This window comes from Panthera uncia, chromosome D4, assembly GCF_023721935.1.
Source record: "Panthera uncia isolate 11264 chromosome D4, Puncia_PCG_1.0, whole genome shotgun sequence".
Lineage (NCBI taxonomy): Eukaryota > Metazoa > Chordata > Mammalia > Carnivora > Felidae > Panthera > Panthera uncia.
The window spans coordinates 51,955,961-51,971,494 of NC_064807.1; positions in this window are offsets into that span (position 1 = coordinate 51,955,961).

The following is a 15,534-nucleotide window of genomic DNA, read 5'->3' on the forward strand; positions in this document are numbered from 1 at the left end:
AGGAGTCTGTGCTCCTGGCCATCATGCCTATTTATGGCCAAGGTTGCTGTGCTGGTTCATTCACATTGAAATTGGCAATGAAATACCAATGGATCACTTGAATACCACACATATATTTTCTTACCTTCTCCCATTGTATAATAGCAAGCCTGCCTCATCCTGACGATCTGATCCATTAGGCCAGCCAGGATAGTGAATTATTTACTTCCCTGCTTCCCACTGGATGTAAGGAACCCAAAGTACTCAGGAAGTAGGCATAATTTATAGATCAGTGGGACTTTTTCTGTTATCCTGGAGAAAGTGTGCCTGCTACAGGGACCGGGGGATCTAACCCTTCAAAAGCCAGATTCATGGGCATGAAACACCACAAAATACTCTAGTGGGTCATTGGGGGTGATGATAAGGGTAAGTGGGGACTTCTTCCACAGTGTCTACTATTTGGTTCTGGAAATCACATATTCTTTCTGTTAAAAACTGGGTATTCAATATATATACTGAATCCTGGAAGACAGTGTGCCATTCTTATAGCTTATCTGTTCTGAACTGGCATTTCATGTTCACCTTTACAGACCATTCCAGCCACAGACCATCAGCCTGATGGTTTGGGGGGGGGGGGCATAGTGTGTGAAATATCTAGTGGGATCCTTTTATCTTCCAGTTTCAGGATTTATTAGCCTCTATAAACTGATCAAAATAAATCCCCCATGGGGTCAGAGGAATGAGTTAAGGTGCAAAAAAAGGGTGGACAACAGGAGTCTGGATTACCTGCTCATACATTTTGCATGAAGGAAAACTCAGGTCATGCTTGTGCCCAATCCTGGATGTTCCACTCCAAATTTAAAGTGGATTGCCCCTGAATCCACTCAAAGTCATGACTGGGTTGGTCTGACAGAACTGACTCATTTTAGGTAGGTTGGGCTGCATGGTCATTTGGTGTACTGTGGTCTTCTATCAGGGCTCAAAATCAAGCCAAGGAAACTTTTAAAAATGAATGTACTTTTGAACTCTTCCTAAATATCCCAGAAATTGACCTGAAGACTGACAGAACAAACTCCACAACTATAAAGAGAGAAGAGGCCATATCAAAGAAGGTAGGAAGTGAAGAGACATAGTTTAGGGGAGAAATGGATCAGGAGGGCAGTGGAGGGAGGGACCTGTGGTCATGGAGAAAGACGACAGAGAGAGAGAGAGAGAGAGAAAGAGAGAGAGAGAGAGAGAGAAGCATACAGGGGAAAGCACAAGAATAGCCATCGGCTTAGAAAACAAGAGGGGCTGAATTGTGACAGTTCTTGCAACCACTGGGGTTTAAAGCCTGGAGTTTTAAAGGTCAGTGGGCTTGGCTGACATAGAGCCTGGAGGGCACTGCTCTACTCTGCCAGAAAAGGCAGGCAAACAATCTGGCAGAAGACAGCATGGAAACAACAATCTGAAGAAAATACCTAGGGTACACAGTGGGAAGATTATTGCTCCTTTTGGAAAGCATCTCTGAGAGGGAGAATTCACAGAGACATCTCTCAGGAGAAAAAGAACTGACAGGTGCCATTTCCCTTTCCCACCCCTCTCAGCATAGACAAAGAGCCACCTGAGGGAAGCAACTGAGTATGGACCTTGGCTGAAAGTCAGGCTGACACCAAGCACTCCCCACCCTGTGCTTTGGAGGACCTACCCTTCTCAGTCAAGCTTGCCTCAGTCCCAGTATGCAGGGCCCCTCTGCCAAAAGACCAGCACAAACTTCTGCCCATACCATGTCTACCAACCAGAGAGCCGTGCAAGGCCTCAGTTCTGGTGGAGTTGGTGTCAGAGCAGAGCACAAGCAGACCAGAGTATACCTAGTTAAAACTTGCCACATTCATTTCAGGGCCCAAACACTGCGCATAGCAGACAAGGAAAGCCTCAGAAGAGGACTGGCCTGAAGGATAAAGCAGAAAACACAACAGCAGAGCTCTTGCAGCACACACTGGAGACATTCCCTGAAGCACCAGGCCCTGGGCACGACATGGCCTCTTCCTAAAGCCATTACTGTCAGGAGCAAGAGACATAACTGGCCTTTCTAATACACAGAAGGCAGAAACTTAGACAAAATGCCAAGATAAAGGAATTTATCCCAAATGAAAGAACAAGATATGGCTATGGTCAGAGATCTAAGTGAAGCAGATATAAGTAGTATGCCTGATGGCGAATTTAAAGCAACATTCATAAGAACACTCACTGGGCTCGAGAAAGGCATAGAAGACATAAGTGAGACCCTTACCCCAGAGATAAGGGCGTTAAAAAGAATCAATGAGAGATGAAGAATGCAATAAATGAGATTGGAAACAAGCTTAATGCAATGAAGAGCAGGCTAGAAGAAGCAGAGGAACAAATTAGTGACCTAGAAGGCAAAATAATGGAAAATAATGGAGCTGAACAAAAGAGAGAAAGAAAAATTATGCAACATGAGGATAGATTTAATGAACACAGTGACTCCATCAAATATAATAACGTCTGTATTATAGGAGTTACAGGAGAAGAAGAGAGATGAAGGGGGAAGGAAACTTTATTTTAAGAAAAATTATTTTAACAGAAAATGTCCAGATCTAGGAAAAGAAACAGACATCCAGATCCAGGAAGCACAGAGACTTTACATCAAAATCAACAAAAGCAGATTAACACCAAGATATACTGTCATTAAATTTGCAAAATAAAATGAAAAAGAAAAAAAAATTTAAAGCAGCAAAACAAAAGAAGTCCTTAACTTACAAGGAATTTCCATAAAGCTGGCTTGAGATTCTCAACAGAAATTTGGCAAGCCAGAGGGGAGCAGCATGTTATATTCAAAGTGCTGAATGGGAAACATCTGCAGCCAAGAGTACTCTACCCAGCAAGGCTATCACTCAGAATAGGAGAGATAAACACTTTCCAAGACAAAAACAAACAAACAGAGAAAACCACCACCACAACAATAACAACGACAAAAAACCCTAAAGGAGTTTGTGACCACAAAACTAGCCCCGCACAAAATATTACAGGAGTGCAAAGGAGAGTCCAAATGAGAAACCAAAAGTGACAAAGACAAGAAAGGATCAGAGACATCTCCAGAAACAATGACAAAACAAGTAATAAGATGGCACTAAATACATATCTATCAATAATTACTTTGTTTTTAATTTTTTTTTACTGTTTATTTTTGAGAGAGAGAGAGTGTGAGTGCAGCAAGGGCAGAGATAAAGGGAGACACAGAATCTGAAGCAGGCTCCAGGCTCTGAGCTGTCAGTAGAGAGCCCCATGTGGGGCTTCAACCCACAGACAGTGAGTTCATGACCTGGGCCAAAGTCAGATGCTCAACTGCTGAGCCACCCAGGCACCCTGAACTATCAATAATTACTTTGAATATAAATGGACTGAATGTTCCAATAAAAACACAGAGAGTCAGAATGGATAAAAAAGCAACACCCATCTATACGCTGCCTACTAGAGACTTATTTTAGATCTGAAGAGCCAATTCAAAGTGAGGGGATGAAAAAAAATGTATAATCCAATTTGAAAAAGGTCAGAAGACATGAATACATTTGTCTAAAGGAGACATATAGATGGCCAATAGACATATGAAAATGTGTTCAACATCATTCATCATCAGGGAAAAACATCAAAACTACAATGAGGTATCACCTCAGATTTTCATAATGACTAAAGTCAACAACACATGAAACAACGGGTGTTGGTGAGGATGAAGAGAAAGGAGAATCTTCTTGCACTGTTGGTGGGAATGTAAACTGGTGCAGCAATTCTGGAAAATGGAATAGAGTTTCCTCAAAAAGTTGAAAATAGAACCACCCTATAGCAATTGCACCATAATTACTCAAAGAAAGCAAAATACTACGTTAAAGTGATATATGCACCCTGACACTTACAGCAACATTATCTACAATAGCACAAGCATGAAATCAGTCCAAGAGTCTATCACCTGATGAATGGATAAAGAAGTGGTGTGTGTGTGTGTGTGTGTGTGTGTGTGTGTGTGTGTATACATGTTACTCAGCCATTAAAAAGAATGAAATCTTGGGATCAAGGGGAAGATGGCGGCGTAGGAGGACGCTGGGCTCACCGCGCATCCTGCTGATCACTTAGATTCCACCTACACCTGCCTAAATAACCCAGAAAACCACCAGAAGACTAGCAGAACGGAGTGTCCTGAGCCAAGTGCAAACGAAAGGCCCACAGAAGAGGGTAGGAAGGGCGGAGAGACGGTGAACTCTACAAACGGACTGGCGGGAGGGAGCCGGGGCAGAGGGGCAGCCTGCCGGCCAAGCAGAGGCCCCGAGTCTGGCTTGCAAAAGCGGAGGGGCCGGATGGAGTGTGTTCTGACAGCAAACGCGACTTAGCATCTGGGAGGTCATAAGTTAACAGCTCTGCTGGGAAAGCGGGAAGGCTGGAGGACAAAGGGAAGGAGAGTTGCTGAGCCCCAGACGACAGAGCTCAGTTAGGCGGGGGAACAAAGGCGCTAGCCAGCGCCATCTCCCTAGCCCATCCCCCAGCCAAAATCCAAAAGGGAACCAGTTCTTGCCAGGGAACTTGCTTGATCCGTGCAAACACCCAACGCTGTGCTTCTGCGGAGCCAACCCTCTGGCAGCGGATCTGACTCCCTCCTGCTGCCACAGGGCCCCTCCTGAAGTGGATCACCTAAGGAGAAGCGAGCTAAGCTTGCCCCTCCTGCCCCCGTGCACCTTGCCTACCCACCCCAGCTAATACGCCAGATCCCCAGCACCACAAACCTGGCAGTGTGCAAGTAGCCCAGACGGGCCATGCCACCCCACAGTGAATCCCGCCCATAGGAGAGGGGAAGAGAAGGCACACACCAGTCTGACTGTGGCCCCAGTGGTGGGCTGGGGGCAGACACCAAGTCTGACTGCGGCCCCGCCCACCAACGGAAATTATTCAAGACAGCACAGGGGAAGTGCCCCGCAGTCCCACACCACTCTGGGGACTATCCAAAATGACGAAACGGAAGAATTCCCCTCAGAAAAACGTCCAGGAAATAACAACAGCTAACGAACTGGTCGAAAATGATTTAAACAATATAACAGAAAGTGAATTCAGAATAATAGTCATACAATAAATCGCTGGGCTTGAAAACAGTATAAAGGACAGCAGAGAATCTCTTGCTACAGAGATCAAGGGACTAAGGAACAGCCAGGAGGAGCTAAAAAATGCTATCAACGAGTTGCAAAATAAAATGGAGACAACTACAGCTCGGATTAAAGAGGCAGAGGAGAGAAAAGGTGAACTAGAAGATAAAATTATGGAAAAAGAAGAAGCTGAGAAAAAGAGAGATAAAAAAATCCAGGAGTATGAGAAGAAAATTAGAGAACTTAGTGATGCACTAAAGAGAAATAATCTATGCATAATTGGTATTCCAGAGGAGGAAGAGAGAGGGAAAGGTGCTGAAGGTGTACTTGAAGAAATCATTGCTGAGGACTTCCTGGATCTGGGGAAGGAAAAAGGCATTGAAATCCAAGAGGCACAGAGAACTCCCTTCAGACGTAACTTCAATCAGTCTTCTGCACGACATATCATAGTGAAACTGGCAAAATACAAGGATAAAGAGAAAATTATGAAAGCAGCTAGAGATAAACGTGCTCTAACATATAAAGGGAGACCTATAAGACTCGTGACTGATCTCTCTACTGAAATTTGGCAGGCCAGAAAGGAATGGCAGAAGATCTTCAATGTGATGAACAGAAAAAATATGCAGCCGAGAATCCTTTATCCAGCAAATCTCATTTAGAATAGAAGGAGAGATAAAGGTCTTCCCAAACAAACAAAAACTGAAGGAATTCGTCACCACTAAACCAGCCCTACAAGTGATCCTAAAGGGGATCCTGAGAGACAAAGTACCAGAGACATCGCTACAAGCATAAAACATACAGACATCACAATGACTCTAAACCCATATCTTTCTATAATAACACTGAATGTAAATGGACTAAATGCACCAACCAAAAGACATAGGGTATCAGAATGGATAAAAAAACAAGACCCATCTATTTGCTGTCTACAAGAGACTCATTTTAGACCTGAAGACACCTTCAGATTGAGAGTGAGGGGATGGAGAACTACTTGTCATGCCACTGGAAGTTAAAAGAAACCTGGAGTAGCCATACTTATATCAGACAAACTAGACTTTAAATTAAAGGCTGTAACAAGAGATGAAGAAGGGCATTATATAATAATCACAGGGTCTATCCATCAGGAAGAGCTAACAATTATAACTGTCTATGCGCCAAATACAGGAGCCCCCAAATATATAAAACAATTACTCACAAGCATAAGCAACCTTATTGATACGAATGTGGTAATTGCAGGGGACTTTAACACTCCACTTACAAAAATGGATAGATAATCTAGACACACGGTCAGTAAAGAAACAAGGGCCCTGAATGATACATTGGATCAGATGGACTTGACAGATATATTTAGAACTCTGCATCCCAAAGCAACAGAATATACTTTCTTCTCGAGTGCACATGGAACATTCTCTAAGATAGATCACATACTGGGTCACAAAACAGCCCTTCATAAGTATACAAGAATTGAAATCACACCATGCATACTTTCAGACCACAATGCTATGAAGCTTGAAATCAACCACAGGAAAAAGTCTGGAAAACCTCCAAAAGCGTGGAGGTTAAAGAACACCCTACTAAAGAATGAATGGGTCAACCAGGCAATTGGAAAAGAAATTTAAAAATATATGGAAACAAACGAAAATGAAAATACAACAATCCAAATGCTTTGGGATGCAGTGAAGACAGTCCTGAGAGGAAAATACATTGCAATCCAGGCCTATCTCAAGAAACAAGAAAAATCTCAAATACAAAATCTAACAGTACACCTAAAGGAAATAGAAGCAGAACAGAAAATCTGCAGCCTAAATACAGCAGAAGAAGAGAAATAATAAAGATCAGAGCAGAAATAAACAATATAGAATCTAAAAAAACTGTAGAGCTGATCAACGAAACCAAGAGTTGGTTTTTTGAAAAAATAAACAAAATTGATAAACCTCTAGCCAGGCTTCTCAAAAAGAAAAGGGAGTTGACCCAAATAGATAAAATCAGGAATGAAAATGGAATGATTACAACCAATCCCTCAGAGATACAAGCAATTATCAGGGAATACTATGAAAAATTATATGCCAACAAACTGGACAACCTGGAAGAAATGGACAAATTCCTAAACACCCACACACTTCCAAAACTCAAACTGGAGGAAATAGAATGCTAGAACAGACCCATAACCAGCGGAGAAATTGAATCAGTTATCAAAAATCTCCCAACAAATGAGAGTCCACGACGAGATGGCTTCCCAGGGGAGTTCTACCAGACGTTTAAAGCAGAGATACTACCTATTCTTCTCAAGCTATTCCAAAAAATAGAAAGGGAAGGAAAACTTCCAGACTCATTCTATGAAGCCAGTATTACTTTGATTGCCAAACCAGACAGAGACCCAGTAAAAAAAGAGAACTACAGGCCAATATCCCTGATGAATATGGATGCAAAAATTCTCAATAAGATACTAGCAAATATAATTCAACAGCATATAAAAAGAATTATTCACCATGATCAAGTGGGATTCATTCCTGGGCTGCAGGGCTGGTTCAACATTCGCAAATCAATCAATGTGATACATCACATTAGTAAAAGAAAAGATAAGAACCATATGATCGTGTCAATCGATGCAGAAAAAGCATTTGACAAAATTCAGCAACCTTTCTTAATAAAAACCCTCGAGAAAGTCGGGATAGAAGGAACATAATTAAAGATCATAAAAGCCATTTATGAAAAGCCCACAGCTAACATCATCCTCAATGGGGAAAAACTGAGAGCTTTTTCCCTGAGATCAGGAACACGACAGGGATGTCCACTCTCAATGCTGTTGTATAACATAGTGTTGGAAGTTCTAGCATCAGCAATCAGACAACAAAAGGAAATCAAAGGCATCAAAATTGGCAAAGATGAAGTTAAGCTTTCACTTTTTGCAGATGACATGATATTATACATGGAAAATCCAATAGACTCCACCAAAAGTCTGCTAGAACTGATACATGAATTCAGCAAAGTCGCAGGATACAAAAGCAATGTACAGAAATCAGTTGCATTCTTATACACTAATAATGAAGCAACAGCAAGACAAATAAAGAAACTGATCCCATTCACAATTGCACCAAGAAGCATAAAATACCTAGGGATAAATCTAACCAAAGATGTAAAAGATCTGTATACTGAAAACTATAGAAATCTTACGAAGGAAATTAAAGAAGATATAAAGAAATGGAAAAACATTCCGTGCTCATGGATTGGAAGAAAAAATATTGTCAAAATGTCAATACTACCCAAAGCTATCTACACACTCAATGCAATCCCAATCAAAATTGCACCAGCATTCTTCTCGAAACTAGAACAAGCAATCCTAAAATTCATATGGAACCACAAAAGGCCCCAAATAGCCAAAGTAATTTTGAGGAAGAAGACCAAAGCAGGAGGCATCACAATCCCAGACTTTAGCCTCTACTACAAAGCTGTAATCATCAAGACAGCATGGTATTGACACAAAAACAGACACATAGACCAATGGAATAGAACAGAAACCCCAGAACTAGACCCACAAACATATGGCCAACTCATCTTTGACAAAGCAGGAAAGAATATCCAATGGAAAAAAGACAGTCTCTTTAACAAATGGTGCTGGGAGAACTGGACAGCAACATGCAGAAGGTTGAAACTAGACCACTTTCTCACACCATTCACAAAAATAAACTCAAAATGGATAAAGGACCTGAATGTGAGACAGGAAACCATCAAAACCTTAGAGGAGAAAGCAGGAAAAGACCTCTCTGACCTCAGCCGTAGCAATTTCTTACTTGACACATCCCCAAAGGCAAGGGAATTAAAAGCAAAAATGAACATCTGGGACCTTATGAAGATAAAAAGCTTCTGCACAGCAAAGGAAACAACCAACAAAACTAAAAGGCAACCAACAGAATGGGAAAAAATATTTGCAAATGACATATCGGACAAAGGGCTAGTATCCAAAATCTATAAAGAGCTCACCAAACTCCACACCCGAAAAACAAATAACCCAGTGAAGAAATGGGCAGAAAACATGAAAAGACACTTCTCTAAAGAAGATATCCGGATGGCCAATAGGCACATGAAAAGATGTTCAACGTCGCTCCTTATCAGGGAAATACAAATCAAAACCACACTCAGATATCCCCTCACGCCAGTCAGAGTGGCCAAAATGAAGAAATCAGGAGACTATAGATGCTGGCGAGGATGTGGAGAAATGGGAACCCTCTTGCACTATTGGTGGGAATGCAAACTGGTGCAGCCACTCTGGAAAACAGTGTGGAGGTTCCTCAGAAAATTAAAAATAGACCTACCCTATGACCTAGTAATAGCACTGCTTGGAATTTACCCAAGGGATACAGGAGTACTGATGCATAGGGGCACTTGTACCCCAATGTTTATAGCAGCATTCTCAACAATAGCCAAATTATGGAAAGAGCCTAAATGTTCATCAACTGATGAATGGATAAAGAAATTGTGGTTTATATACACAATGGAGTACTACGTGGCAATGAGGAAGAATGAAATATGTCCCTTTGTACCAACATGGATGGAACTGGAGAGTGTTATGCTAAGTGAAATAAGCCATACAGAGAAAGACAGATACCATATGTTTTCACTCTTATGTGGATCCTGAGAAACTTAACAGAAACCCATGGGGGAGGGGAAGGAAAAAAAAAAAAAAGAGGTTAGAGTGGAAGAGAGCCAAAGCATAAGAGACTCTTAAAAACTGAGAACAAACTGAGGGTTGATGGGGGGTGGGAGGGAGGGGAGGATGGGTGATGGGTATTGAGGAGGGTACCTTTTGGGATGAGCACTGGGTGTTGTATGGAAACCAATTTGACAATAAACTTCATATATTGAAAAAAATATATAGAAACATTAAATGGAGATAATCTTATTTAAAAAAAGAATGGATCCAGTTTCGAGAAGGTAATTAAAGAAATTTATGAAAGTGCAAAAAAAGTAAAAGAATGAAATCTTGTCATTTGCAACAACATGGATAGAGCTAGATAGTATTAGGCTAAGCAAAGTAAGTCAGAAGAAGACAAATCCCACATGATTTCATTCATGTGTAATTAAGAAACAGAACATATGAGCAAAGGGAAAGAAAAAGAGAGAGGGGAAAACCAAGAAATAGAATCTTAACTATAGAGAACAAACTGATCGTTACCAGAAGGGAGGTGGGCAGGGTGGGAGGGGGGAATGGGTCAAACAGGTGATGAAGATTAAGGAGTGCATTTGTTGTGATGAGCACATACAAGGAGTGCACTTGTTGTGATGAGTGTTGTATGCAAGCCCTGAATCACTTTATTGTGCACCTGAAACTAATATTACACTGTATGTTAACCACCTGGAATTTATTTATTTATTTATTTAACCACCCAGAAGTTAAATAAACACTTTAAATAAATAAATAAATAAATAAATAAATAAATAAATAAAAAGTAAGTAAGTAAGTAAAATCCAAAAACATTAGATCATGTAAAAAAGTGTATTTATAACAGGGTTCAATTTTTTTAAAGTATGAAGTTAAAAAATAGTTGATTAATTATTGAAAAAATAAATAAAATTAATATAGCTTTTAGCAGCAAACTAGAATCTCAGGGGCCAATCCCATGATTCTATAACTGTGGCTTGCCAAGAGCCTCACATGGCATCTTTTCTAAACACTGGTAGCTCCAATACCATCGGGTCTTCCTAGTTTAATGACTGAAGCAACAGGGATGCTTGTACCTCAGCCTGGATGTGCTGTAAAGCACTTTCAAGACCCATCCAAGTGGTAGTCTGTCATGTCATCCAGTATATGAATGGAAATAGTATTTCAATGTTTGGGATGTGCCACTTCCAGTATTTGAAAAGCCTTAATGGTATATTTAATATACTTCTGTCTTCATGGTCGGAAATTCAAGGTATAATAAATTAACTCCTACTTTGAAAGGGATGTTTTGCACATATCTGATCATCGGACCCTTACAAATTTTACTGGTGTGGCAAGCTACTGAATCTTCATAAGGGTTATTTTCCATTTTTGAAGCATATATGCCTTATCCAGGTCTTTACAGTGCTAGCCACTCTTTTTCATCTAACCAAATGAGCATAATATCATGAAGGAGGTTGGGCAACATAATGTCTGATAGAATATTTAGGTAGGTCAGATCTCTTCAGACTATATTATTACATACAGTTGGATAATTAACGTACCTCTGCAGTAAAACCATAAATGCACATTTTTGTCTACACCATGTGATTGCGAAATTTCTCACCCCTTTTCTGATCTGAATAAAAAATAATGCATTTGACAAATCAATGGCCACATATCATGGGCCTGAGGCATTTTCTTTTTTTTTTTTTTTTTTTTTTTTTTTTTTTTTTTTTTTTTTTTTTTTATTTATTTTTGGGACAGAGAGAGACAGAGCATGAACGGGGGAGGGGCAGAGAGAGAGGGAGACACAGAATCGGAAACAGGCTCCAGGCTCTGAGCCATCAGCCCAGAGCCTGACGCGGGGCTCGAACTCACAGACCGCGAGATCGTGACCTGGCTGAAGTCGGACGCTTAACCGACTGCGCCACCCAGGCGCCCCTGAGGCATTTTCAATCTACTGTAATGAAGATATGCATCTAGCAGAGTGGCTTCAACTGTGGGGGAGGTATGGTGAGTTTGTAGCCTGCTGTCATACTACAATAATCATCTGATTTTGTAGGACCAAAATTGTTAATAAAATGAGGACATAATGAGGATAACCATCATGCATCATTAGATCTTTAAAGGTGACCCTCATTTCCAGAATCCCCTGAAGATACAGTATTAGTTTTGATTTAATTTAATGAGCAGAGGTAGCAGTTTCAGAGGCTTTCACAGGCTCTCTCCTACTATAATAGCCCTTATCCTGAAGGCCAAGAACCCAATGGGTGGCTTGTGCCAACCACCAGGTATGCACATTTCAATCACACTTTTGGAAATGGGTATGCAATCACCAAATGAAAGTGGAGATATAGTAGATTCAACGTAAACCAGATCTTATCTAGAAACCAGATCTTGTCTATTACACAGCTCTAGTTTGTCCCTACTTTGAGAAGGGCCATCAATATCAATGTCAACTCAGACCTATGTCTCATAATCCTCAAAACCTTTTGGTACTTTATATTACTTGTGTACAATTACTTGAGTAAATGTTTTAACATCTCTTCAGGAAGGGCTGGGACATAATTATAGCATATACCCGCTATATGTTATAAGATCCTTCTTCCTGGGACTCCATTTCCTTTTGTCCAAATGGGTTTGGGAAGTGAAAATTGGCTCAGAACTAGAAACTGGGTAATGGATCACCACTTCTTATTTTGGTGACTGTTTTAAGGTTATGCATCCTGTGTCTTCTACTAACAAAGTTGAGTTGTACTCTTTTGGGATGACTATATATTTTGGTCCCAGGGATTTTGTGTTCTTTTAACCACGTCCTTAATGTTCTACTGTTCTTGATCCTTTGGCTGTCACTCTATTTCATTTATGGTTGTATCCCCTTGACTTTTTGGGTTAACAAAATGGCCTCTGTAATGTTAGAGTTTTATCATCATCATAGCTTTCAGTGAGCCTTGTTTTTGTAATGACCTCTTCTACCTATAATCCTGGCACAGAGAAAAAAGCAACCCTACATTTTTTACCAACACATACCTTACATACTTTGTAAATGAAGAATCCTTTAGGCAATCTGGTGTGTCTTCTAGACTTACATAATTTATCTATTCTACAATGGCTACTTCTCAAAGCTTTCAAATTCCTTCCTCTACAGTTGCCACAGTGATCCTGGTATTTCAACTTTTCTGAAATGGTGCCATCACTTTTTATATTCTAGGACTTTTCCAAGTAGCAAGTTCATATTACATCTTGCATACCACTAGATTTTCCAATCCTGTATCTTCAGAGAATTATATTCCCTATTCCATGTTTGGGCTCCCTTGATTAGGCAAGTTCAGATCCTGCCATACATGTACCCTCCTGCTTCTTCAAGTACATGATGCCAAGGTTTTGAAGTTCCTACGGAGTAAGGTTCCTTTCTTCTGTTATTCAATCAAGCACATCCAAGGCTGGGTTGGTTACCCTACAACTTGACCCTCATTATTAGCCTAGTGAATGTTATCAGAAATAAGAACAAATACTGTGAAGGAATGAAGAATAATTTTAAAGAAATTTTAATAAAAATAAACTCTTTAACTTGTTCTTTTCAACACTGGCATAACTAATTTGGCAGAGAACCCATTCTAAAAACGTTTATGAGTGAGAAATGAAAAAGAAAAAAAAAAGCAAGTGCACTAAAAATAGATTAGGTTGTGAAAATAGAAACATTTTCCAAGTTTAGCAAAGTGAAAGTTAACAGGCTTCTCACAGCAAAGGAAATCACTAACAAGAGTGAAAAGACAGGAGTGCATGGGTGGCTCAGTCAGTTAAACATCTGACTTTGGCTCAGGTCATGATCTCGAGGTTCGTGTGTTCGAACCCCATGTCATGCTCTGTGTTGACAGCTCGGAGTCTGGAGCCTGCTTTGGTTTCTGTGTCCCCTTTCTCTGCCACTCCCCTACTCGCTCTCTGTATCTTTGTCTCTCAAAAATAAATAAACATTGGGAAAGAAAAGAGTGAAAAGACAACCTATAGCACGGGGAAAAAATTGCAAACCATAGATCTGATACCAGGTTTCAAAAACACAAACAAAAAGAACACACAAAAACTTATAACACAATTAAAACTGGCTAAAGGACATATCTTCAAAGAAAACACATGAAAGTCCAACAGATAAATAAAAAAATACTCAACAGCAATAATCATCAGGGAAATGCAAATCAAAACTGTAATGAGATATTACCTCCTATCTGACTGGATGTCTACTATCACAAATAAAAATAAAATAAAATAAAATAAGTGTTGGTGAGGATGTGTAAAAATTGGAACCGTTGCACATTGTAGAACTACAAGCCAGCGCATCTTCTATGGAAAATAGAGTAAGGGAGTCCTTCAAAAATTAAAAATAGAACTATTACATGATCCAATAATCCCATCTCTGTGTACTAGCCCAAAAGAATTTAAATTAGAATCTTGAAGAGATATTATCATGCCAATGTTCACTGCAGTAGCATTTACCATAGCCAAGGAATGGAAACAAATACCCACTGACAAATGAATAAATAAAGATAATGTAGTATATACGTACAATGGAACAGTGTACAGTCTTGGAAAAGAAGAAGATTCTGCAACAAGCCACAACATAATGAATCTTGAGGACGTTATGCTAAGTGAAATAAGCCAGCCAAAGAAAGACAAATACTACATGATTCCACTTATGTGAAGTATCTAAAATGGTCACATTTATACAATCAAGAGTGGAATGGTCATTTCTAAGGGGGAGAGGGAAGTGAGAAATGACAAGTTATTAATCAATGGGCATAAAGTTTCAGTTGAGCAAGATAAATACCACTAGGGATATACTGTACAACACTTACCTATGGCCAACAATAATATATTTTACATTTAAAAACATTTAAGAGGATAGACACCATGTTAAGTGTCCTTTCCAACACAAAATAATAAAAGGAAAGTTAATAAAAACAAGTATTAAATACAAAAATTGAATACAGAAATAGTAAATTTGCAAGTGAAATATGCAGGTACATGAATATGAAATACTGAGTCAAATCATACTGCTGTATCCCTATAGGGATAGGGATCTCTTTGTTTTCCATTACACAGAACTTCTTTTTCTCTCATCAGTGAATAGGATAAATAGATGCCTAGTGCTGAAAATGTTGATTAGTCTCCTTCCTTTTAAATTCTGAACTTTACCTACTATATGGGGAAATTATCTAATATCCTTAAAGGCATAGATATTAGTTATAAACTGTCACCCAATTATAGCTTTCTGTTCCTGTATAAACTGGACTATTTTCATTCAAATTACTTATAAGAGAGGATTAAAGCTATAATATTTCATAACTTATTTATAGAAATAGCTATTGTCTTAGTTTGCTCAGGCTGCTTTAATGAAGTATACTGGGTAACTTAAACAACAGACATTTGTTTTTCGCAGTTCTGGAGCCTCGAAGTATAAGGCAATTTCCCAGCAGATTAAGTTCCTTGTGAGGGCCCTACTTCTGATTTGTAGATGGATAACCTTCTCACTGAGTCTTACATGGAAGAGTCAGTGAGCTCTGGTCTCTCTTATTCTTCTTAGAGGGACATAAATTCCATCATGAGAGCCCTATCCTTATGATCTCTTTTAAATTAATTATTTCTGAGTCATCACCTCCAAAGATAATCACCCTGGGGATTAAGGCTTCAACATATAAAAAGACATTCAGTACATGACAGCTATTACTTAAAAAAACAATGAGGAGTAGCGATATCAGTACCATGGCTAAATAAGGCACCCTTTGTTCATGT